At 44.2% G+C, this 23903-nt stretch overlaps 1 protein-coding gene across 1 annotated transcript in view; it reads right to left on the minus strand.

The window, feature by feature from the left end:
* The window catches only part of SEMA5A (sema domain, seven thrombospondin repeats (type 1 and type 1-like), transmembrane domain (TM) and short cytoplasmic domain, (semaphorin) 5A), a 299478-nt gene that overhangs the window by 44440 nt on the left and 231135 nt on the right, over window positions 1-23903 (minus strand). The window lies entirely within an intron of this gene.

The raw sequence follows: 23903 nt of genomic DNA on the forward strand, positions 1-23903 counted from the left end.
GGGGGAAGGCTAGGTCAGGACAAGTTCATGGGGGAATGAGGAGGATGAAAGCAAAGGCAAGATACAGTGAGGATTTAATGAGATGTGATATTTTTGTTGTTACGGGCTGTCCAGTCGCTTGCAACTCATAGTGACCCTATGCACAACAGCCCTAAACTCTGCTCTGTCCTGTGCCAATCTCATTGCCTCCGACACACCCATCCCGATTATCCCAGTTACTGAATCAATCCACCTCATAGAGGGTCTTCCCCTCCTGCGCTGTCCCTCCACCCTCCCAAGCATGATATCCCTCTCCAAGGACCGGTCCCACCTTACAACATGCCCAAAGTATGTCAGACGAATCCTCAGAATGAGATGTTATAAATGACATTAATCAACTGTAATTAATGTTATAAAACAAAATATATATAAATGATTGAATGAAACAAAAAAAGAAAAATGTGTATCAACTGTCAAATGGAAAACCAATTTTCTGCTTAAATATCCACTCAAATCAGAATCAGAAGTTTTCTTACAAACCCTGAAGCCAGCTTCTAGCTTGCACACCTGGGAGGCACCTGCTCGTAAAGGAGGCCTGACCCACACGATGGGCTATTACTCAGCCGCGGGGAAGGAAGAGCTGGCGTCCTCACACAGGTCAGGGGGGCGGGGGCTGCACCTTGACAACCTGATGCTGAGTGAGAGAAGTCAGACTCAAAGGGGCAAACACCATGCAGTCCGCTAATAGGAGACCACAGTACTGTCAGCCCTGGGACGGGGGCAGGAGCAGGGGACAGGATGCTGGCTGTGCGCCTGTCACGGCCGAGGGTCTCTTTATCCTGGTAGAGTTGGCGCGCTTTGCCAGGCGCACGGTTCACAGGCAGCCTCTGGTCTTCCTTGTTCATTGTCCAGCATTCCTGCGCACGAGATAACTCCACTTACCATGAGATCGGCCCAGGTGCACCACAGTCTTTAAACTGACCTTTGAAACACTTGGAAGAGATGCTCTGGGGCCAGTTTGACCAACGCTGCCCTATACAACACAGGGTTTTTAATATTCTGGTGGAAACTGTCAACTCTGAAATCAGCACCACAGGATCCCCACGTTCCCTCTGCATTCCCAGCCAATGTAACACAATCGTCCACTATAATCTAGAAACAAGGGGCGCCTCCTTGGTGGTCATCCCTACTTCTGTGGCCAGCTAGGATATACCATCCCACTTTTGCCCACCCCATCTGTCCACTCGACTGGGCTGATCCACGGTGCTCTGAGGTTGGAAGCTGGGCTACTGGTATTCATTCCATCAGTGTGGCCATGGCTGAGGGACTTCAGCAGGGCTTGCAGGCCAGGACGGACTCAGCAGAAAGGCCTGGGGTGATGAAGGCGCCTGTGGACGTGGGTGCCGGTGCTTCTCTGTCTGGGCAGTTAGGATGTAGTCATTCCACGGGTGACAATAACTCAGCTCACTGACAGGGGGCAGAACTGACCCCCAGCTGACCCAGCATGGGATCTCAGAGGCCATGAGGGGGGCTGGACCCCATCCTCCTGTACAGAAGCTGGGCTGGCAACACAAGTCTCTACGGGGTCTAGGTCACCGATGACGGATACCATCATCTCCTTGATGGGGGTGCCTCTGGGCAGCCAAGCCCGTGAAGGGGATTTCGCTGGGGTGTGGTCTGCAGAAAGTATATACGGACCCACGGGAAGGCTCCCTTCACGTCCTGCATCATAGCCACCACTCTCAGTTCATTGAACTTGTCCGTGTCTGGGGTGTGGTCTGCAGGAAGTATATACGGACCCACGGGAAGGCTCCCTTCACGTCCTGCATCATAGCCACCACTCTCAGTTCATTGAACTTGGCCGTGTCTGGGGTGTGGTCTGCAGAAAGTATATATGGACCCACGGGAAGGCTCCCCTCACGTCCTGCATCGGAGCCATCACTCTCGGTTCACTGAACTTGGCCGTGTCAGCCTCGGCAGCCAGCAGCCTTCCGCCTTCCCTGATGACCTTGGATTTGTCAGCCTCTGCTTCGGCACAAGTCAGGAGAGTCAGGCTCCTGACAGCTCATCCTCAGACCTTGAACTTGCCAGTCTCTAAAAGCATTTGACTGTCTCTGACTGACGTTCGATGACTAGAGTTGGCAGCATGGCTTATACCTCACCATTAAGAAAACAAAAATTCTCACAACTGGGCTAACAGTATTGTGACGAACGGAGAAAAGATTGAGCTGATCAGCAATTTCATTTTACTCTGTCCTGTGGCCGGGTGGAAAGGGCACTCTCGGGGTCCCAACAGGAAAGCACTGAGATTGCTTCCTCAGCCCCTCCATTGACAACTGACGGCAGCAGAATCACAGAGCGAACCACAGTTTGCTGGCTCTTCCAAAACAGATGGCGCGCCCCAGCCCTGGCAATGGTGGGCATCAGCCTTGGGAAAAACAGACTTTCTTTGCAGATGTTATCTGTGAGGTCAATGACACAGCTGATTTTTATCAGCTCAAATTCCTCCAAGAAAATGATAAAAAGAAGATAGAAACTTTGAGCTCTTCCAAAAGCTGCAGAGTTCTGAGGAAATGTGATGTGGCTTCTTGCCACCTCACCACTGGACACACATTTGGGACTTTGCTTCTTCTTGAGTCTTTCCTGGACACTCATCTCATAATGAACCTAGCTAAGAGTATCTGTTTTATCCCTGTGATTTAAGCTCCCAGGGTATTTTATTTCTGGCCTTTGAATTTTTTGGTCAGTTTTCTATGGGACATTAATTCTTGTCCCATGTTGTTGTTGTTATTATGTGCCATCGAGTTGTTTGCGACTCATAGCGACCCTATGCACAACGGCCCTAAACCCTGCTCTATCCTGTGCCAATCCCATTGCCTCTGACACACCCATCCCGATTACCCCAGTCACTAAATCAATCCACCTCATAGAGGGTCTTCCCCTCCTGTGCTGTCCCTCTACTCTATCCAGCATGATGTCCCTCTCCACAGACCTGTCTCTCCTTACAACATGTCCAAAGTATGTCAGACGAAGCCCCAGAATCCTTGCCTCCAAGGAGCAGCCTGGTTTAGCCCTCTCTAGGATGAATCTGTTTGTTTTCTTGGCAGTCCATGGTACATTCAATACTCTTCTTCAGCACCACAGCTCAAAGGCATCAATTCTCCTTCTATCCTCCTTAGTCATTGTCCAACTCTCTGATGCATAACAAGTGATTGCAAAGACCATGGTCTGTATCTCCCATAGGAGACAAGAAAATCTATAATTAAAAGAATCACAAAATATTCCCCAACAAAAACCCAAATGGACAGGCCCATTGCAAATGCCTATTCTTAGTCCTGGGTCTTGATCCAAAGAGTGTTGTTTCTCTGTTGTTTTGGTCTGTAGTTTTGTGTGGCCTTTCCTGTGATCTTCGTTTCTGTCATGCTTTTCCACGCAGCAGTGAGTGTTCTAAAGGAGGGCACTGACTCAGAAGGTCCCAGGCAAAGGTTATCTAGGCCAAAGACACAGCTGCACACCTTGGTTCCAGGACATGTCCTCGGTAATGAGGGAAAGCCATCGCTACCCAACACCTTGCTGCCAGCCCCGGATGGAACATCAGAGCCCGGCACTGATACTCGGTGGATGACATTTTAATTTCTTTTTCTCTTCTGGGAAAAATTAGACAGTTAAGCAAGAGTATCAACTGCTTTTAGCTTTAATTTCTATTCATTCAGGAGAAAAAGAAAAACTCCTTAGGGTGGATAAAAATGAATGTCCTTCCCAAACAGAAATAAGGGTCTCCAAATTGCTTAACCTCTCTAGAAATATATGTCAAGAGACATTACAGGCATTGAGTGGGGGCTCCACACTAACTCTCACAAAGACCGGCCTTCTCCGCTTTGTGAAGCCTCCTCAGGGCCAGAAGGAAGCTCTCCCCTGGGCTGTCCTTCCACCCAGCTGCAACCTCAGGACCACACAGCTGCTAACGTGGCATCTGCTGACTTGGGGGTCTGGAGCTCCACCAGCGAAGCACGAGCCGGGCACTGGCAACCAGCGGCTGTCAAGTTCACGCTGCTCCTGGTGATATAGCCATGGCTCTGAACAGATTTGAAACACGCAGCCACGGAGATAGAAAGAAGGCAAGTCTACACATTCTACAGAAACTAGGTTTCTTGCTCAAATAATTTGGAGCCAATCAGAAAAAGGACTCGAGGCTTAATTTGTTTTTCAGTTCTCTCAGCTTGAGAAACACAGAGCGAGTCCCTCCCTTTTTATTCTCCAATTCCAACACTATGCACAATTCCATTGTAATGCTTTGCTTTGTCTTCTCAAGCTGCCCTTTGAAATCTTCTGTTCAGCTCTTGTACTTCTGCAGGTTTTCCCTTTACTTGGGCTTTTGAACACTCTCGTGAAATTTTTAGAGTCTCTTCTGACATCCATTTCAGTTTCTTTTTCCTCTGTCTTTGTAATGACCTTGTGCCCTCTTCATGGATGATATATCTCTGGTATAATTTCACAACTCATCTGGTCTCCAACCATTGGTGTTCAATGCTCCAGATCTATTCTTAAGATGATTTTGAAATGTGATGGAATAGATTCAAGATCCTATTTTGATTCTCAGGGACTTGTTTTCATTTTCTTTGTGCTCAATTTGAACTTGCACATAGATAATTGATGGTCTGACCCACAGTCCATCCCTGGCCTAGTTTTAACTACAGATACTGAGCTGCTTCAACGATTCCTTCCTCAGAGGGAGACAATCTGATTCCCATGCAACCTATCAAGGGAAGTCCTGTGTAAAGTTGCCATTTGTGGTTTTTCAAAAAGGTATTTGCAATGAAAAATAATTGAAAATACAAAATTCAATCATTTTAATTTCAGCCTTATTTCTATTACTAAGCCCTTATTGTCTGACAACTGTTTCTTCATGGTTTCCAACTGTTGTGTTCCAGTCACCAATTACACAGAGTCACTGTAACAAAACAAACTGGCTGAGACAGAAAAGTTTCAGGAAGTACCATATGAACAGGAGCCAGTGGTAATGGAGGAGGAAGAGGAAGTGGCATTGAAGGGATTGGCACAAAATAAGGCCCCAGGAATCGATGGGATACCAACTGACTTGTTTCAATTAACAGGTGCAACCCTGGATGCGTTCACCAGTCTATGCCAGGAAATGTGGAGGAAGTTGCCTGATCAATTGATTGGAAGAGGTCCATATTTGTTCCCATTCCCAAGAAAGGTGATCCAATTGAATGTGGAAACTATCAAACAGTATAATTACTTTGACATGCAAACAAAATATGTATGTCAGGTGAAGCCGCAGAATCCTTGCCTCCAAGGAGCAGCCTGGTTTAACCCTCTCTAGGATGAATCTGTTTGTTTTCTTGGCAGTCCATGGTACATTCAATACTCTTCTCCAACACCACAGCTCAAAGGCATCCATTCTCCTTCTATCCTCCTTAGTCATTGTCCAACTCTCTGATGCATAACAAGTGATTGCAAAGACCATGGTCTATATGAGACACACCTTAGTCTCCAGAGAGACACCGTTGCTCTTGAGTACTTTAGAGAGGTCCCTAACTGCAGACTTTCCCATCGCAATACATTTTTTGATTTCCTGGTTACTGGTGCCAGACCAGTACTTTGGACATGTTGTAAGGAAAGACAGGTCTTTGGAGAGGGACATCATGCTGGGCAGAGTGGAGGGACAGCGCAGGAGGGGAAGACCCTCTATGAGATGGATTGATTCGGTGACTGGGGCAATCGGGATGGATGTGTCAGAGGCAGTGAGATTGGCACGGGATAGAGCAGGGTTTAGGGCTGTTGTACATAGGGTCGCTCTGAGTCGCAAGCAACTTGACGGCACATAACAACAACAACAAACAAAATATTGCTGAAGATCATTACAAAACAGCTAGAATAGTGCATATTTAAGAAACTGTCAGAAGTTCAAGCAGGTTTTATAAAAAGGCCATGACACCAGGGATATCATTGATGATATCAGATGGATCCTGGTTGAAGGTAGAGAATACCAGAAGAATGTCTATCTGTGCTTTATTGACTATGTAAAGGCATTTGACTGTGTGGATCATAACAAGCTATGCCTAGCATGGAGAAGAATGGGAATCCCAGAGCACTTAACTGTGCTCATGCAGAACCTATACCTAGACCAAGAGGCCACTGTGTGAACAGAGCAAGGAAATGCTTGTGGTTTGTTGTTGTTATGTGTTGTTGAGTCACTTGTGAATCACAGCGACTCCATATACAACAAAGAGCCCTATATCCTGCTCCATTCTGTCTAATCTTACTGTCTCTGACATCCCTACGCCCATTATCCCAGTCACTGAATCAATCATGTCATTAAGGGTCTTCCTCTCCTGTGCTGTCCCTCCACCCTCCCAAGCACGACGTCTCTCTCCAAGGACAGGCCGTTGCTTGCAGCGCGTCCAAAGTACGTGAGAAGCAGCTTCAGAATCCTTGCCTCCAAGGTTGTTGTTGTTGATTGCCACTGAATAGAGCACAGTTCATAGGGACCCTATGAACGAAAGACCCGAAGCCTTTCTATAACTGCTGTCACTTCTCAGAGAACATGCCTCCAAGGAGCAGCCTGATGTCACCCTCCCTAGGACGCCGTCTTCAATTTATATTGTATCTCAGTGTCAGAAAAACAAAAATTCTTACCGCTAGACCTATAGACAACATCATGATAGATGGAGAAAGGACTGAAACTGTCAACAAGTTCATCTTACTTGGATCCACAATCAACACCTTTGGTACCAGAAGTCAGGAAACCGGGAGACATATTGCACTGGGACTGGAAGCAGGAACGGCATCCACTTCCTAAACGACATGCCTCCATGAACTTTGAGAAACAACGAGAATTATACAAAGGCTTCAGGTCTTTTGTTCAGAGGGTCGCTATGAGTCATGCTTAATTCAGCGGCAATCAACAACAACAGTGCACTGAGAAAGTCTGTATCCAAGGACCTCTCCAAATTACTGAGAAGTAGTGACATCAGCTTGAGGATTAAGGTGTGTCTGATTCAGGCCATGGTCTTTTTTAGTTACTAGTTATGCATCTGAGAGCTGGACAATGAATAAGAATGACAGAAGAAGAATTGATTTCTTGAGCTGTGGTGTTGGAGGAGAGCCCTGAACATCCCATGGACTGACAGAAGAACAAATATGTCTTGGAGAGGGCGTAGCCAGAGGGCTCTTTGGAGGCAAGGATGAGAAGGCTTCCTCTCACATACTTTGGGCACGTTGCTAGGAGGATTCCTTGGAGAGGGACTGACACGGTGACTGCTGCAACAGGCTCTGGTGTGTCAGGATGTGTGAAGATGGTGCAGGATAGAACAGGGTTCAGATCTTTTGTTCATAGGGTCGCTGTGGGTTATACCTGACTCGATGGCACCTAACAACAACAATAACAACAAGGAAAAAGGACATGGTGTCCCACTCAGAGATGGCAGCTCAAACCCTGATGTGAGTATAATATACTAGCCATGTATGTCAGAACAAAACTGTGCCCTGTTAAGTTTCCAGGTTCAATTTTCCAGAAGTGAATTGCCAAGTTTTATGTGCGTTTACTCTGGATAAACTCAAGCTGCCATGGTTAACGGCTGAGTGTTTTTAACTGTCTGCACCCCACGATGCTCTGGGACTGTCCTCATTCTGTGCTTCTCACATGTCTAAATGGTATCCAATCCCAGCAGCTTCCACCTAAAATATGAACGTTCTTTGACCTTCCTGACTTCTTCCTCGCAGAGGGTTCCTCAAGGTCAAGAGCATGAACTTCCCCTCAGTCATATCCCACTGAGCAGACACCAAGCTGCGGGTTACGTTCATCCTGTGTGTAGTCTTTTGAAGGAATGAAACTGGATTCAACGGACCACTGTGATGCTTGCTGAGGAATACGACACAGGCTCATTTAACACGGCGCAAGGGACCTTCTGAAAAGGACTCTGGGCCCTTAGGATTTAAAGTTTTATTTACAAGAGGTGGCTCAAATATTGGAATCCACGGAGCACTTTAAAATGTTAAATTCAAATTTTCTTTCCTAATTAGGTGTTCCGCTTTAGTCATATGTATTCACGTCTTGCCTATGGAACCTGATAAGGTCTTGGAAGGTCACTGCCAAGTGTAATCTAATATCAAAACCAATTTTAATGAACTCTGCACTCAATTACCACAGGCGGACTGGTTTCCAGGGCTCAGTGTGTGTCATCTGGAGCAGTGTGGCAGAGCGAATAAGAAAGAATTTGAAGCAATTTAAGAGTAAGAACCAGAAAGGAAATGTTCATAACCAATATCAAGGTAAGAAAAAAACATACTGAAGGGCAGATGTGCTGGAGCGTGACAGTGCGCTGGCTCGTAGGTGGTGAAGTGAGTTCCCTGCAGCCTTTGCCGTGATTGTTTGGAAAACAGCTTAAGAGATTGTTGCCCAAGGCCGAGAAGTCACCTCCAGCCTTGTTTCATCCGCCAGAGGGCTTGCTACTCCGCTCAGCCTGACTGACATTACCTGGGTATGCAGAAGGCAGCCTGATGGCCCCTCACTGTGGGCGCCGTGGACCTTGCAGGGATTGGCCACTACACTATGCAAATGAGGTGAATGATAGTAAACTCACATCAAGTATGCAAATAAAGCTGTGTGGCCCGAGGGGCCGGTCGGCTCCCATTGGGAGGGTTTAAGCTCTGAGAGTGATGCAGAGTTTATAGAAATATATATGAGCCTTGAAAGGGATATAGAGTTTATAGAAATCTAGATATAAAATTGCAGGTTTCATTGACTATGCAAAGGCATTTGACTGTGTAGATTCTAACAAACTATGGCTGACTCTGAGAAGAATGGGAATCCCAGAACACTTGATCGGTCTAATGCGAAACTTATACTTGGACCAGGAGGCAGTCGTCAGAACAGAGCAAGGGAACACTGCATGGTTCAAAATTGGGAAGGGCATACGCCAAGGGATGCATCCTATCTCCATACCTTTTCAACCTATATGCAGAACAGATTATCCGGGAGGCTGGGCTCTATGAGGAGAAATGTGGGGTCAAGATTGGTGGACAATTTATCAACAATCTGCATTATACGGATGACACAACCCTGCTTGCTGAAACTGAAGAGGACCTGAAGCGCCTGCTGCAGAGTGTCAAGGACTGCAGCCTACAATATGGATTGAGACTCAATGTCAAGAAGACAAAGATTCTCACCACTGGACCAATTGGCAGCATCAGCATGGATGGTGAAGAGATTGAGATTGTACACAGCTTTAGTTTGCTTGGCTCCATAGTCAACACTCTTGGCACCAGCAGCCAGGAAATTAAAAGGCGCATTGCCATGGGAAAGTCTGCTGTTAGGGACCTCTCCAAAGTACTGAAGAGCAATGGTGTCTCTCTGGAGACTAAGGTGCATCTGATACAGGCCATGGTCTTAGCAATCACTTGTTGTGCAACATAGAGTTGGACAATGACCAAGGAGGATAGAAGGAGAATTGATGCCTTTGAGCTGTGGTGCTGGAGAAGAGTATTGAGAATACCATGGACTGCTAGAAAAACAAACAGATTCGTCCTGGAAAGGGTCAAACCGGGTGGCTCCTTGGAGGCAAGGATTCTGAGGCCCCATCTAACATACTTTGAACATGTTGTGAGGAGAAACCGGTCCTTGGAGAGGGACATCATGCTTGGGAGGGTGGAGGGACGGCACAGGAGGGGAAGGCCCTCTATGAGGTGGATCGATTCAGTGACTGGGATAATGATGGCAGGTGTGTCAGAGACAGTGTGATCGACACAGGACAGAGCGGAGTTTAGGGCTGTTGTACATAGGGTCGCTATGAGTCGCAGGCGACTCGACGGCACCTAACAACAACAACATATATAAAACACCGCACAGGGTTTTTCAGAAAGAAGTGAGGAGAGAAGCAGAGGGAGAAGAGGGGCAGGGATCTGCTAAGGGCTCCGCAGCATAGTGGTGAGTACGCGCACTTGTCCCACGTGAGACGGGGGTTCTGTTCTCTGACGGGGAGCCCTGCGTTCTTCCGGAGAGATCTCTGTGGCCAGCCGCTCTGCATCCCAAAGGCCTGTGGCTCGGGTCCACCAGGTGCTCTGAAGAAGGATGGGCAATCTTCTGTGTGATTAACTTTCTACGAAAACCTGCTAGACGTCATCTACGAGTCAGTTCCCACTTGACAGCACACGACAACAATAAAATGGTTAGTCGAGACTTTCTCTGATCCTGATGTCTTCTTCTTCTACAGTGTCTAGCTTCTCAAATGATTTGCTCAGCCTACAGATTGAATGCTGCTGTTGCTTTTATTGTTATATGCCATCAAGTCGCCTGCGACTCATAGCGATCCTATGTACCACAGCACTAAATCCTGCTCTGTCCTGTACCAATCTTATTGTTTCTGACACACCTACCCCCATTACCCCAGGGTCTTCCTCTCTTGTGCTGTCCTTCCACCCTCCCAAGCATGACATCCCTCTCCAAGGACTGGTCCCTTCTTGCAACATGCCCAAAGTATGTCAGATGAAGCTTCAGAATCCTTGCTTCCAAGGAGCAGCCTGGCTTCACCCTCTCCAGGACAAGCCTGTTCGTTTTCTTAGCAGTCCATGGTATATTCAACACTCTTCACCAGCACCACTGCTCAAAGGCATCAATTCTCCTTCTATCATCCCTAGTCACTGTCCAGCTTTCTGATGTACAGCAAGTGATTGCAAAGATCATGTCTGGATCAGGCGCACCATAGTCTCCAGATTGACATCACTGTTCTTCAGTACTCTGGAGAAGTGTCTGACAGCAGAGTTTCCCAATGCAATTTGTCTTTTTATTTCCTGGCTGCTGATTGAATAGGTATGGGGAAAGGATGCAACTGTGACTATACTTTTCTTAATTTTAAAATATGTAGTGTTACTTTGCTTGTTTGGATAATTACTTCTTAGTTTAGGTATAGGTTTTGCATGAGCACAATTAAGCATTCTGGGATTCACATTCTACTCAGTGTTACCCATAATGTGTTATGATCTACACTGTCAAATGCCTTAGCTTAGTTAATAAAGCACAAACAAAAATTTTTCCAGTAGTTGCTTTCAGCCAGGATCCATCCAACATCAGCAATGATATCTCTAGTGCCATGGCTTTTTCTAAGCCCAGCTGGAACTTCTGGCAGTTTTCTATGTACTGTTCTAGCCATTTTGGGATGATCTTCAGCAATATTTTGCTTACATAGGAAATTAAGGATAATATCCGAAAATTTTCACGTTCTGTTGAATCACTTTTCTTAGGAATAGGAACAATTATGGACCTTTCCCAGTCAGCCAGCCAGGCACTGTCCTCCAAGTTCCTGGCATACACCGGTGAGCATGCACAATCTACTGGAGAAGCAGGACCGTATGAAAGACAATGAGGCATTAAGGTTAGAGGAAGACTCATCAACACCGTGCCTCATGCAGATGACAGAGCCTTACTTGCTGAAAGTGAAGAGGACTCAAAACACTTGCTGCAGCACATCAAATAATACAGCTTTCAATACGGATCTCAGTATCAAGAAGACAAAAATCCTCACCACTAGGCCAAAAGGCAACACCTTTCTTGAAAGAGGAAAGATTGAAATGATAAACAGTTTCATCTTACTTGGACCCACAATCAATACCCATGGTACCAACAGTCAAGAGATTAGCAGACACACTGTATTTGGCAAGTCTGCGGTTAGGAACCTCTCCAGATTACTGAGGAGCAATGATCTCAGTCTGAAGACTAAGGTGCTACTGACTGAGGCCATGATCTTTTCAGTCACTCGCTATGCTGCTAAGAGCTGGACAAGGAATAAGGATGACAGAAGAACTGATGCCTTTGAGCTGCATCGGAGAAGCGCACTGGACATCCCTCACAAGGACAGAAGAGCAAACAGATGTGTCTTGGAGAAGGTGCACCCAGAGTGCTCCTTGGAGGCAAAGATGATAACGCTTCGTCTCACAGACTTTGGGAATGTTGCTAAGAGAGGCTTTTCCCTGGAGAGGGAAATCCTGCTTGGAAAGGCGGAGGGTTAACAGAGAGCAAGACCCTCAACAAGAAGGATTGACATACTGGTCGCAGCACTGGGCTCAAGTGTGTCAGAGATAATGACAAGGACACAGAACAGGACAGGATTCAGACCTCTCGTGCGTGTTGCTGTTGTTATGTGCCATCAAGTGGCTTTGGACTCATAGCGACCCTATGCTCTAAGGCCTGCCTTGTATGAGCCGGTCTCACTGACTGATACACCTACCCCCATTGCCCTAGTTACTGTTATCAATCCATCTCATCCGGGGTCTTCCTCTCCTGCACTGTCTCTCCACGCTTCCAAGCATGAAGTCCTTCTCAAGGACTGGTCCCCCCTGGCCACATGCCCAAAGTATGTGAAATGGAGCTTCAAAATCATAGCCTCCAAGGAGACACTTGATTTCACTCTCTCCAAGACAGACCTATTTGTTTTCTTGGTGGTCTATGGTATGTTCAAGACTCTTCTCAAGCACCACGACTCAAAGGCATCGATTTTTCTACCCTCCTTAGTCGTTATCCAGCTCTGTGATTCACAGCAAGTAATTATAAAGACTTTTGACTGGATCAGGTGCACCTTGGTCTCTAGACTGACATCGTTGCTTCTCAGTACTCTGGAGAGGTCCCTGACAGCAGATTTCTTAATGCAATTCACTTTTTAATTTCCTTTTTTGGCACCACAGGTGCCCAAAGTGTTGATTTTGGAGCTGAGCAAGGTATAACTGTTAAGAACCTCAATCTCCTCTCTATCCATCATGGTACTGCCAATTGGCCCAGTGGTGAGAGTATTTGTCTTCTTGATGTTGAACTTCAATGCATGACCTTCTCTTGTTCATAGGGTTGCTTTGAATTGTACTCAACTAGTGGTAGCAAAGATAGGCCCAACAAGAGCCTATCCTGATGGGCTGAGGAGCCTATCCCAAGGGAGTGAGCGGAATCTGTCCTGAGGGGCTGAGAGGAGAAGTCTGTCCTGAGAAGGTTGAGACTAGGCCTGCATAATCAAGGAGCACCAACACTGTCCTGTCTTTCATAAAGAAAGGAGATTTGCCTACAAATATCCTAGTCCATGCCCTGCCTGTTAGTGAGGCACATGGTGTGTGAGTTCAGAGAGGTCACTGAGATGGATCATAGCACAGCACAGAAAGAGAAAGTGTCCTGGGAAGGATAATTGTTATCAGGATTGATAGGAAGGATGGAGAGAGGAGGTATGTGATGTCCAGCTCATGAGAACCTGATTATTGGTGGATTCTGGCCACCATCTCCCCTGAAGTTAAGACAGGCGTTGACACTACTATTATCGCTGCACTCTGAGTCAGAGCCAACTTGACAGCACCTAACAACAAGGATTTTAACAAGCAAAATTTTCATTAAAGACGACAAAAAGGACGGAGTAGGTAAGAATACGGCAACACACAAGAATAGCAAGTTAATTAAATAAAAATGTGTGTTGGCAATACTTCCCTACAGCACCACGGGTACACATATAACAGCTACTTTCATTTCTTCACTACCCAACACGCCCCGTGGCGCTGAAACTACACTAATGAAGAAAGCAGATATTGTTCCTGACTTTATAATCATAATTTCCTCTCTTTCTGTGCTATCAGTAAGTTTTAAAAATTAACTGATCTCCTTTTACAGAAATTTCCTCTTTAAAACAGACTAAGGTTATTATAACATACAGCTCTGTAGGATTTGAATCTAATTTTATTTTTAAAGTTAAGAAGAACCTACTTCAAGTCAAAAGAAGGTCTGTTGGTGCCAGGTGTTACGTTTTGGGTTGTTAACTTAGAGTTTAATGGTTCAAATCCATCAATCATCCCAGGACAGACAGATCCACAGTCTTCTCCCATAACAGCCCACAGCCTCAAAACAGACGGAGGCTCCCCGTGAGCTGGTGCACTCCTGACTGCAGTGGGCTTTGTTTTGAGTTTAGTAAATGTTTCTAACATAGAAGATCTAACTATAGTTGAAATAAAGATTATTTAAAAATATTTTCTTAACAGTGGGAGAAAGTTGGGCAGCCTCCTCCCATGAGATTTGTTGTTATGTGCCATCATATCAGGAAAGGTCAGCAAAGAAGAGGACGATCCCGAAGGAGATGGACTGACGTGGTCACTTTAGCAATGGGCTGTAGTGCGTCAGAGATGATGAAGATGACCAGGACAGGACAAAGTTCAGGTTGCTGTTCACAGTGCTGTGATGAGTTGTACTCCACTCAATGGCACCAAATAACAACAACTATGGGGGTTGACTGTGGATCCGAGTAAAATAAGTCATGGACAAATTCAATCCTTTCTTCTTCTCTCATGATAGAGGCTCAGTGGTGAGGATTTTTGCTTTCTTAATTTTGAGATGTAATTCATATTGAAGATTGTAGTCTTTGCTCTACATTAAATGCTTCAAGCCTCTTTATTCAAGCAAGTTTGGGTCATCTGCATAATGCCAGTTGTTGATGAGTCTTCTTCCAATTCAGATGCTATATTCTTGATATGGTTTTGTTTCACTAATTACTTGCTCAGTATATAAATTGTACAAGTATGGAGAAAGAGACATACATCTTTCCTAATTTTAAACCAACAAGTACTTCCTTGTTCTGTTAAAAAAAATTGCTTCATGATCTATGTATAGGTTTCACATGAACACAACCAAGTATTCTGGGACACTAATTCTTCTTAACCGTGTTAAAAATGATAATGCAATATCACTTACATAAAAAGCCAAAGAAAGGTTTACGCATGATAGCATCAATCTTGGAAAGTTAACAATGATAAGAAGTAAAAGAGTGAAGAAAAAAGGAGTATATGAAAGAAAATGGAGCCACTGTCGTCTGTTTCCACTCACAGGTGAGAGAGTGATCGTGCGTCCCTCCCACCCCCACTTCCCTACGTGCCAGCTTCCAGGACTGCGTGGAGCCCTGCAGAGAGATCAGTCCACCCCCTCCTGGGACTGGAGAATGCCCTCAACCAAACCCTGCCCATACTGGACTGTTCCTGTTCACAGGTTAGGAAAAAATAAGGGGAAGGGGGACATAAGGGAAAGCACCAATATCCAAACCCCTGTCACGATATCACCTGCAACTAGTACAAGAACGAACTGAAGGACCTGCCACTGAACTCCTTTAGAGTAGAGAAGAGAGCCTTGAACACTGATGTCTAGCTACATCACTTGGGATTTCTTAGGATCAAGCAGGAGAGGTCAGGTGGATCTGTGGTTTCTTGAGGGCAATGGTCATCCTACAGTGGGAAAACAAGGGAGAATCAATACACAGCTCCTTCACATAACATCACCATCCTCTGAGACAGCCTAACATCTACTAAGAAGAGACTCACATAATGCCAAGAAAGCAACAGTCTGCCTCAGTCATAATGAAAAAACAAAATAACACTTCTACTTAAAAAGCAGAGTCAATGAATATCCTTTATAGAGAAAACAAGAAGAAATATGATGTAAAGTTATTTGAGCTGCTACAGAAGAAGATGCAAATGATGGAAGAAACAATGGAAGACATTAAGAGAGAAAATATCTCAGAGACAGCAATTAAGAAAAAAATATTGATGAGAACCAACTTCAACAGCTATGGAAGAAAATGGAAAAGATGGAAGAAAGAATTAATAGATAAAGAGGTACAAGAACTTTAAAAAGCATCAAAAGACAGAGAGGGTACTACCAGCACAGTACTGGAAATAACAGAAAAGCATGAAAATGAAAACCAGAATATTGATACCAAAATGGCAGATGTGTCCGTCATGCTGTTGGGACAAAAAAAGTAGAAGTGAAGAGATGGAACAAGAGTCAGTGAGTTGGAAGACAAGACCCTCCATGGAAACATACTAGAAGAAAAATCAGAGATGAGATGTAAAGAAAATAAAGAAAACATTAGAATCGTGTTGGATTACATCAAAAGGAACAACATATATATGACCGGAGTTTCAGAAAGTGGGAGTGACAAGGAAGTCACTGAGAAAATTGTGGAAGCAAACAAAAAAAATTGTGGAAGAAAACAACCCAGGTACTTTGAAGAATGGGGAAATCCACATTCAAGAAGAACAGAGGACCCCAAATAGATTAGACCCAAGAATACAAACATCAAGACATATCACAGTCAAAATTTCCAAATTAAAAGATAAGGACAGAATGCTAAAAGCAGCACGAGAAAAACAGAGTCACCTAAAAGGGGAAACAATGAGATTAAGTTCTAACTTCTCAACAGAAACTATGGGAGCTAGAAGACAATGGGAAGGCATATTAAGAAAGCTGAAAGAAAGCAATTGTCAGACAAGGATTCTGTGCCCAGCAAAGCTCTTCATCAAATATGAATGAGAAATTAAATATTTTGCAAAAAAGAAGAATGAGTTTGTGAAAACAAGACCAAAACTAGAAGAAATTTTAAGTCAAGTCCTTCACATGGAGACACCAAAGGAAAGTGGATGGAACGTAGTAACCAGAAACAACAGAAAAAGAAACACAGCAAAATGGCAATGGTAAAACCTGGCCTGACAATAATCACATTTAATGTGAATGGACTAAATGTGCCAATAATAGGAAAAGAGTAGCAGGAGGAATAAAAAGCAAAGCTCATTAATGCATTCCCTAAAAGAGACACATTTTTAAAAAGAAGAAAAAGACTCAAAATCAAAGGCTGAAAGAAAATATACCAAGCAAACAGCAACTTTAAAAAAGCAGGTGCAGCAACACTAATCTCTGATAAAATAGACTTCAGAATGAAAACTACCATGAAAGATGAAGAGCATTACATACTGATGAAAAGCACAAGAAGTAAAGAAGACATAACCGTGGTCAACATGTATGAACCAAATAATAGAACTGCAAAATACATACACAGAATTGAAGGAAGAAATAGACACCACCACAATATTGGTAGGAGACTTCACCATATAACTTTCACCAAAGGATAGCTGAACTCAAAAGAAACAAACAAAGATGCAGAATATCTAAACTGTATGATTGGCCAACTTGATCACTGGTTGTATTCAGGGTACTTCACCCAACTAAAACTCAGTTCACTTTATTCTCAAGTGTACATGGTATGTTCTTCAGAACTGATCACATACTAAGACACAAAGGCATCTTTAACAAATTAAAAAACATTGAAATACTACCAAGTTTCTTCTTAGACCACAATGCCATAAAATTAGAAATTAAATACAGAAGGGTAAAACTTACAAAACCATCCTTTTGGCAGCTAAATGATTCTCTGCTAGAACATGACTGCTTCATAAAAGAAATAAAACATTTCCTTGAAAAAAATTAAAATGAAAATACAACATTCCAAAACTTCTGGGATGCAGCTAAGGCAGTCGTCAGGGGACAGTTCATAGCAAGAGGCACACTCAGGAAGGAAGTGAAGGGAGGGAAGAGGAAGGGAAAAAAATCAATGATCTAACTCAACACCTTCATCAAATAGAAAACAACAACAATCCAATCCTACAGAAGAAAGGAAATCATAAGGACAAGAGCTGAAATCAATGAGATAGAAAACAGAAAAATAACTGAAACCATCAATAAGACCAGGAGCTGTTGTGTTGTGTTTTTTTTTAAAGGATCAATAAAATTTACAAACCACTGGCAAACTTAATAGAAGACACAGATAACTTGATTAAGAAATGATAAAGGTGCCATCCCAACATAAGAATACTGTTAAAAGCTATACTCTGATAAATTTGAATATCTAATTATACTCTGATAAATTTGAAAGCCTAGAGGAAATGGACACATTCCTTGATACTCATGCCCCACCAAGACTGACCTGAACAGCTGCAGAACACTGGAACAGACCCATCACAAAAGGAGAAACTGAAGAGGTCATAAAAAGACTTCCCCATAAGAAAAAAAAACAGCCCTGGAGCTGATGGCTCCACAACTGGATTCTATCAAACATTCAAAAAAGGTCTATCACCAATTCAACTTCAAAGTATTTAAAAAAACAGGAAATGAAGGAACACTCCCAGAGTCATTCTATAAAGCAAGCATCACCCTAATACCAAAACCAGGTAAAGATATTACCAAGAAAGAAAACTACAGACCAAAAGTCCTTAACAAAATCCTATCCAATAGAATTCAAAAGCACATAAAAAATATAATTCATCATGACCATGTTGGATCCATAACAGGTATGTAAGGATGGTTCAACATAAGGAAAACAATCAATATAATTCACCATATTAACAAAACAAATAACAAGAACCATATGATCTGAGCAAATGATGCAGAAAAGGCATTTGACAAAATCCAACACCCCTTCCTGATACACTCAGCAAAATTGGAATAGAAGGGAATTTCCTTTCAACATAGGGAAAAGCATATATGCAAAACCAAGAACCAACATCATTCTCAATGGAGAAAGTCTAAAAGCATTTACCTTGAGAACAGGGATCAGACAAGGTTGCCCACAATCACCACTTCTGTTAAATATTGTATTAGAAGTACAAGCTGGGGCAATATTACAAGAGAAGGAAATAAAAGGCATCCAGATCAGAAAAGAGATGGTTAAACTATCTCTCTATGGAGATGATATGGTAGTGTACACAGAAAACCCCAGGACTAAACAGAAAAACGGTTAGAGCTAGTAGACCAACTTAGAGTGGCAGGATAGAAGATCAATAACCAAGAATCAGTGGGATTCCTCTACAGTAACAAAGAGAACTCAGAGAAGGGAACAAAGAGAGCAATACTAGTTACAACAGCCAACCACAAACTGAGATACTTGGGAGTGAACCTAACAAGAGACAAAAAAGACCTGTACGAAGAATACTACAGAATATTTCTGTGAGACACAATGAAAGACCTAAATAGATGGAGAAATGTTCCTTATTGTGTGGATAGGAAGACTCAATATGGTAAAAATCGCAATCTTACCAAAAGCAATACCAATCGAGAGGACAAATTCATTTTTCAAGGAGATAGAAAGGGAAACTGTCAAGTTAAATTGGAAAGAGACCCCAATTAAGCAAAGCACTTCCGAAAAACAAAAATGAATTGGGAGGCACAGCACTTCCTGAAATCAAAACCTACACAGGGGTAGTAACCAAAACAGCACGATACGGGAACAATGAGGCACACAGACCAATGGAACAGAAATGAGAACCCAGAAATGGACTCAGCTATCATGGTCAACTGATATTCAACAAGGAAAGAAAACCTATCAGATGGGGACATGACAACATCTTCAACAAATGGTGCTGGCAAAACTGGACTTTCAACTACAGAAGGCTGAAACAGGATCCACATCTCACACCATACATAAAAAATCAACTGAAGGGGGATCAGAGACCTGGGAGTAAAGCCCAAAATCATAAAAGTCATCAGAGACAAACCGGGACCAAGGTAATACCTCGTCTATGGTATAAAGAGACTGCCACATACAGCCAGAAATGCTCAATCTGGAGAGGATAAAATTGATGAATGGGACCTTCTAATGAGTAAGTCCCTGTGAGCATCAAAAACTTTTCCAACAGAGTGAAAAGAAAACCTACTGATTGGGGGGAAAAATTGGAAATACCAGTTCAGACAAGGATTTCATATCAAAAGTTTATAAAATTCTACAGGGCCTTGTCAAGAAAAAGATTGATAACACAATTACAAAATGGGCAAAAAATACGGAAAGACTTTTCACAGAGAAAACCTTCGGGTCAACAGATATATGAAGAAATGTGCAAAATCACTGGCAATAAGAGAGATGCAAATCAACATTACAATAAGATATCATCTCACTCCTACAGCAGTAGCAAAGTTTTAACAGGACAGCAAGTAATAAATTTTGGAGAGGATGTGGAGAGATAGGAACTCTTAGACACTATTGGTGGGACTGCAAAATGGTGAACCACTCTGGAAGGCAGTTTGGCATTTCCTCAAAAAGCTGAACATAAAAATTCCGTATGACTCAGCTATATCACTGCTTGGAATACACCCTGAGAAAATAAGAACCAAGGCACAAGTGGAAACTTGTACACCACTGTTCATAGTAGCATTATTCACCATAGCAAGAACATGAAAACAGCCAAGATGTCCAATCAAAATCACACAGATTGAGAAATTATGGTGCATTTCAAGGACGGAATACTACGCAGCATGCGGGAGCTATGATTTTGTAAATCTACTTGCTTGTCTGTCAGATACTCCTCTAAATCTAAACATTCAGATTAAGACAGACTAGGAAGGATTGGCCACCCACTTCTGAAAGAGCAGGCCTCTGAAAACCCTATGTACAATGTTGTAAGGAGAGACAGGTCTTTGGAGAAGGACAACATGCTGGGTAGAGTAGAGGGACAGCGCAGGAGGGGAAGACCCTCTATGAGGTGGATTGATTCAGTGACTGGGGTACTCAGGATGGGCGTGCCAGAGGCAATGAGATTGGGACAGGATAGAGCACGGTTTAGGGCTGTTGTACATAGGGTCACTATGAGTCGCAAACGACTTGACGGCACACAACAACAACAACAGGTAGAACTTTCAGGTATGGAAATACAAAGGAAGAGGAACAGTTGTAAGCAGACACCAGTGATTGGAACATGGAATGTGAGAACCATGAATATAGGAAAATTAGAAATTGTTAAGAAAGAAATGGAACGCATAAATATTGACACTGGAGAGATGAGATGGACTGACATCATGCTTGGTAAGGTGGAGGGACAGCGCAGGAGGGGAAGACCCTCTATGCGATGAATTGATTCATTGACTGGGGTAATCGGGATGGGAGTGTCAGAGGCAGTGCGATTGGCACAGGACAGAGCAGGGTTTAGGGCTGTTGTGCATAGGGTCGCTATGAGTCACAAACGACTTGACGGCACATAACAACAACAACAACAACAACAACTACCGAACTTGGGAGGGACTGGAAAGCATTAAGCTAGTAAACTAATTCAGTCCCATAAGGACAAATACTGTATAAGATAATTATTGTAGAAATAGATAACTGGTATATTGTGTATGAGGATCTGGGGGTGGGGCAAGCAAAGGGATGAGGATGGTCGGGGGAGATAATCATAGAGTCACACAATTTGATGGGTGGATGAAATGGTAGTTTAAGAAAACAAGAAAAATCTGGTGTAAAAACCAATGTACATGATCTTTTTAAGTAAAATAGTATAAAAGAAAAAAATTTATACTAAAAAACAAAGAAAAAAATTGGACAAATAAAGAATCCAAATTAAATGGAAGGAATACTCGCACGAAACACAATGTGAATGAAGGAACGTGTGAAACACAATGTACATGAATTTTGTATGCAACCCAATATAAAAGAAAAATTTTAAAAAATAGAAAAAACATAAAACAGAGCACCTAGAAAAGAATATGGAAGGAAGATACAGTCACGGTACCAAACCCAGTTGTCCCATGGTCATCCGTTTCAGGAGACAGCATACCATCAGGACCCCGGTGTGCTAATTAATGTTCACGCTGGAAGGAGTCACTGGTGAAAAACAGGCTTGCCTAGTTCACGACATCGAGACTTAAAGATAGCCTTGGACACGCTCATTCATCTGGGCCAAGAAACTTGGAAGACAGATACGCGGCCACTCAACCGAAACGGATCCATGCTTGTTCCACTTCCAAAAAGAAGATGCAACACGATTCGGAAATTATCAAACTGTCATTAGTATCACACACAAGTAAGATTATGCTGGTGAAAATCTGAAAAGTGGGTGCAGTATATGTTAATAAGGACCGGTTGGAAATTCGAATAAGATTCAGGAGAAGAAATATCTTTGCTGGTAGCAGATGGCTCTGGGCTGAAAACACAGAATACCAGAAAGCTACCGACCCGTGATTTACTGACTCCCTGAGTTGCTCTGGGGGGTACAGCCCACAGGGAGCTGTCCTGCTGACTCAAAGGCAGGGCCTTTTGGGGGTTCAAGTCCCCAGTGTCTCCGTATGACAATGATGAACAATCTTCCCATGTGACTGACAACCTCCTGCGAACCTGCTGGAGGGTCAGCTGTGAGTCGGTTCCAGCTTCATTGCTCGTTTATCAACCATGCAAAGGCATTTGGGTGCGTATGTGACAACTGTGTGTCGTTACATAACTTCGTGTTGTAACTGAGAGTTGACCTCCCAGCGGCAGTGAATCACCCAGGAGGAGTCTGCGTATCTTTCTCCCAGGAAGCAGCTTGTGGATTTGAACCACGTGCTTCTGGGCTGGCATTGCAGCTCCTCAACGTTAACCTAACCAGAGCGCCATCATGTGACAATAACTTGCAAAAGAGAAATGGCACTTCCAGAACACTTACCTGTGCTCAAGTGGAAAACACAGACAAGACTCAGCGACTGGGACAGAACAAGGGGACACTGCAGGGCTGTAACCCCCACAAATGAAATCCATATGCCCGGTAAACAGCCCAGGAAGTTGAAGTGCAGAGGAAGCGTGGGCACCAGGCTAGGAGGAAGGCTCCTTAATGACAAACTTGCACAGACAATGAACACCTGTGAGACTTCTCTCAGGATACGCTGCACCTCAACATGAAACAAAAATCCTTGACTCTGGGCTGACGTAACAACAGACAGAGGGAACACTGATGCCACCGAGGATTTGTTTTACTTAAAGACTTCGAAGAAACAGTTCAAAAAGAAAATCAAAGGAATGGCGTCCCTGGACACATTTTCTGCAGAAGATCTCGCGGTTAAGTGTTGGAACAGCAAATACGCCATCCTGAGGGCCGAGGGGTGCCTGACTCTGGTCATGCTGATTTCAGTTACCTCATCTGAACGTGAAAGCTGGCCGTGAACAAGGGCGATCATGGGCTGAGAGAGGAACCGTGTGGGCCTGAGAAGTGCAGCCAGGATGGTCTGTAGAAGGCTGGGTAGAGCAGGGCTTGAGCGAGTGCAGAGGGTCAGTGCAGGAAGCCCCACAGCGAGGTGGGTGGAACACAGGCTGGGACCAAGGGCCCACACGCAGCTGACTGGGTAGGGGGACTGGAGTCAAGTCAGAACTCACTTCCAGGCACCTACAAGCTGACCGTGCAGCTGTCGGAGACTAAGCGTTCAGCTGGACCATCGACACATCTCCCAGCTGACCCAGCACAGCAGCCAACACACAGTGATGGAAAGATCTGAACAGCCTGGGACGTGGAGGGTGGCTGGCCGGCGTCAGTGACTGAAGTCACTCAGAACTTCTGTTTCCTCTCATGTGCAAGTGTTTAAAAATTAATAGCATCTTAGGAGATCACACTAAGCATTAAAGAAATTAATTATCCAAGACTGCGTGCCAGGCCGGTTCTTCCCGCCCTTCCACTTTCCTGTGTCACAGTCTTATCATGAAATGCTCTCAGAAGTTGTGGGAAGATCACAGGAAGCAATCAATTAAACACACTTCCTAATGAACGGGCCTGCGCGCAGCGGAGGCTCTGAGAGGCGGCCCATCTGTCTGCCCTGCGAGGCCGTCTCTCTGCGTCCATACATCCGTCTGCAGTGCAAGGCTCTCTCTCTGTGTTCATCCGTCTGCACTGAGAGGCCGTCTCTCTCTGTGTCCATCCATCCGTCTCTCTCTGCGTCTGCCTTTCTGCCCTTTGAGACCATCTCTCTCTGTGTCCATCCTTCTGTCTCTGCGTCCATCAGTCTGCCCTGCGAGGCCGTCTCTGTGTCCATCCATATGTCCCGTGAGACTGTCTCTCTCTGCTTCCATCCATCTCTTTCTCTGTGTCCAGTCTCTCTCTGTGTCCATCTATCTGTCCTGCGAGGCTGTCTTTCTCTGCAGCCATCTGTCTGCCCTGTGACGCCATCTCTCTCTGCGTCCATCCATCTGCCCTGCAACTTCATCTCTTTCTGCATCCATCCGTTTGTCTCTCTTTGTGTCATCCATCTGTCTGTCCCATGAGGCTGTCTCTCTCTGCGTCCATCTGTCTGTCTCTCTGTGTCCATCCGTCTCTCTCTCTGCGTCCATCTGTCTGTC

The sequence above is a fragment of the Elephantulus edwardii genome, unplaced genomic scaffold (assembly GCF_000299155.1).
Source record: "Elephantulus edwardii isolate Elephantulus edwardi_28Jun2011 unplaced genomic scaffold, EleEdw1.0 scaffold00274, whole genome shotgun sequence".
NCBI lineage: Eukaryota > Metazoa > Chordata > Mammalia > Macroscelidea > Macroscelididae > Elephantulus > Elephantulus edwardii.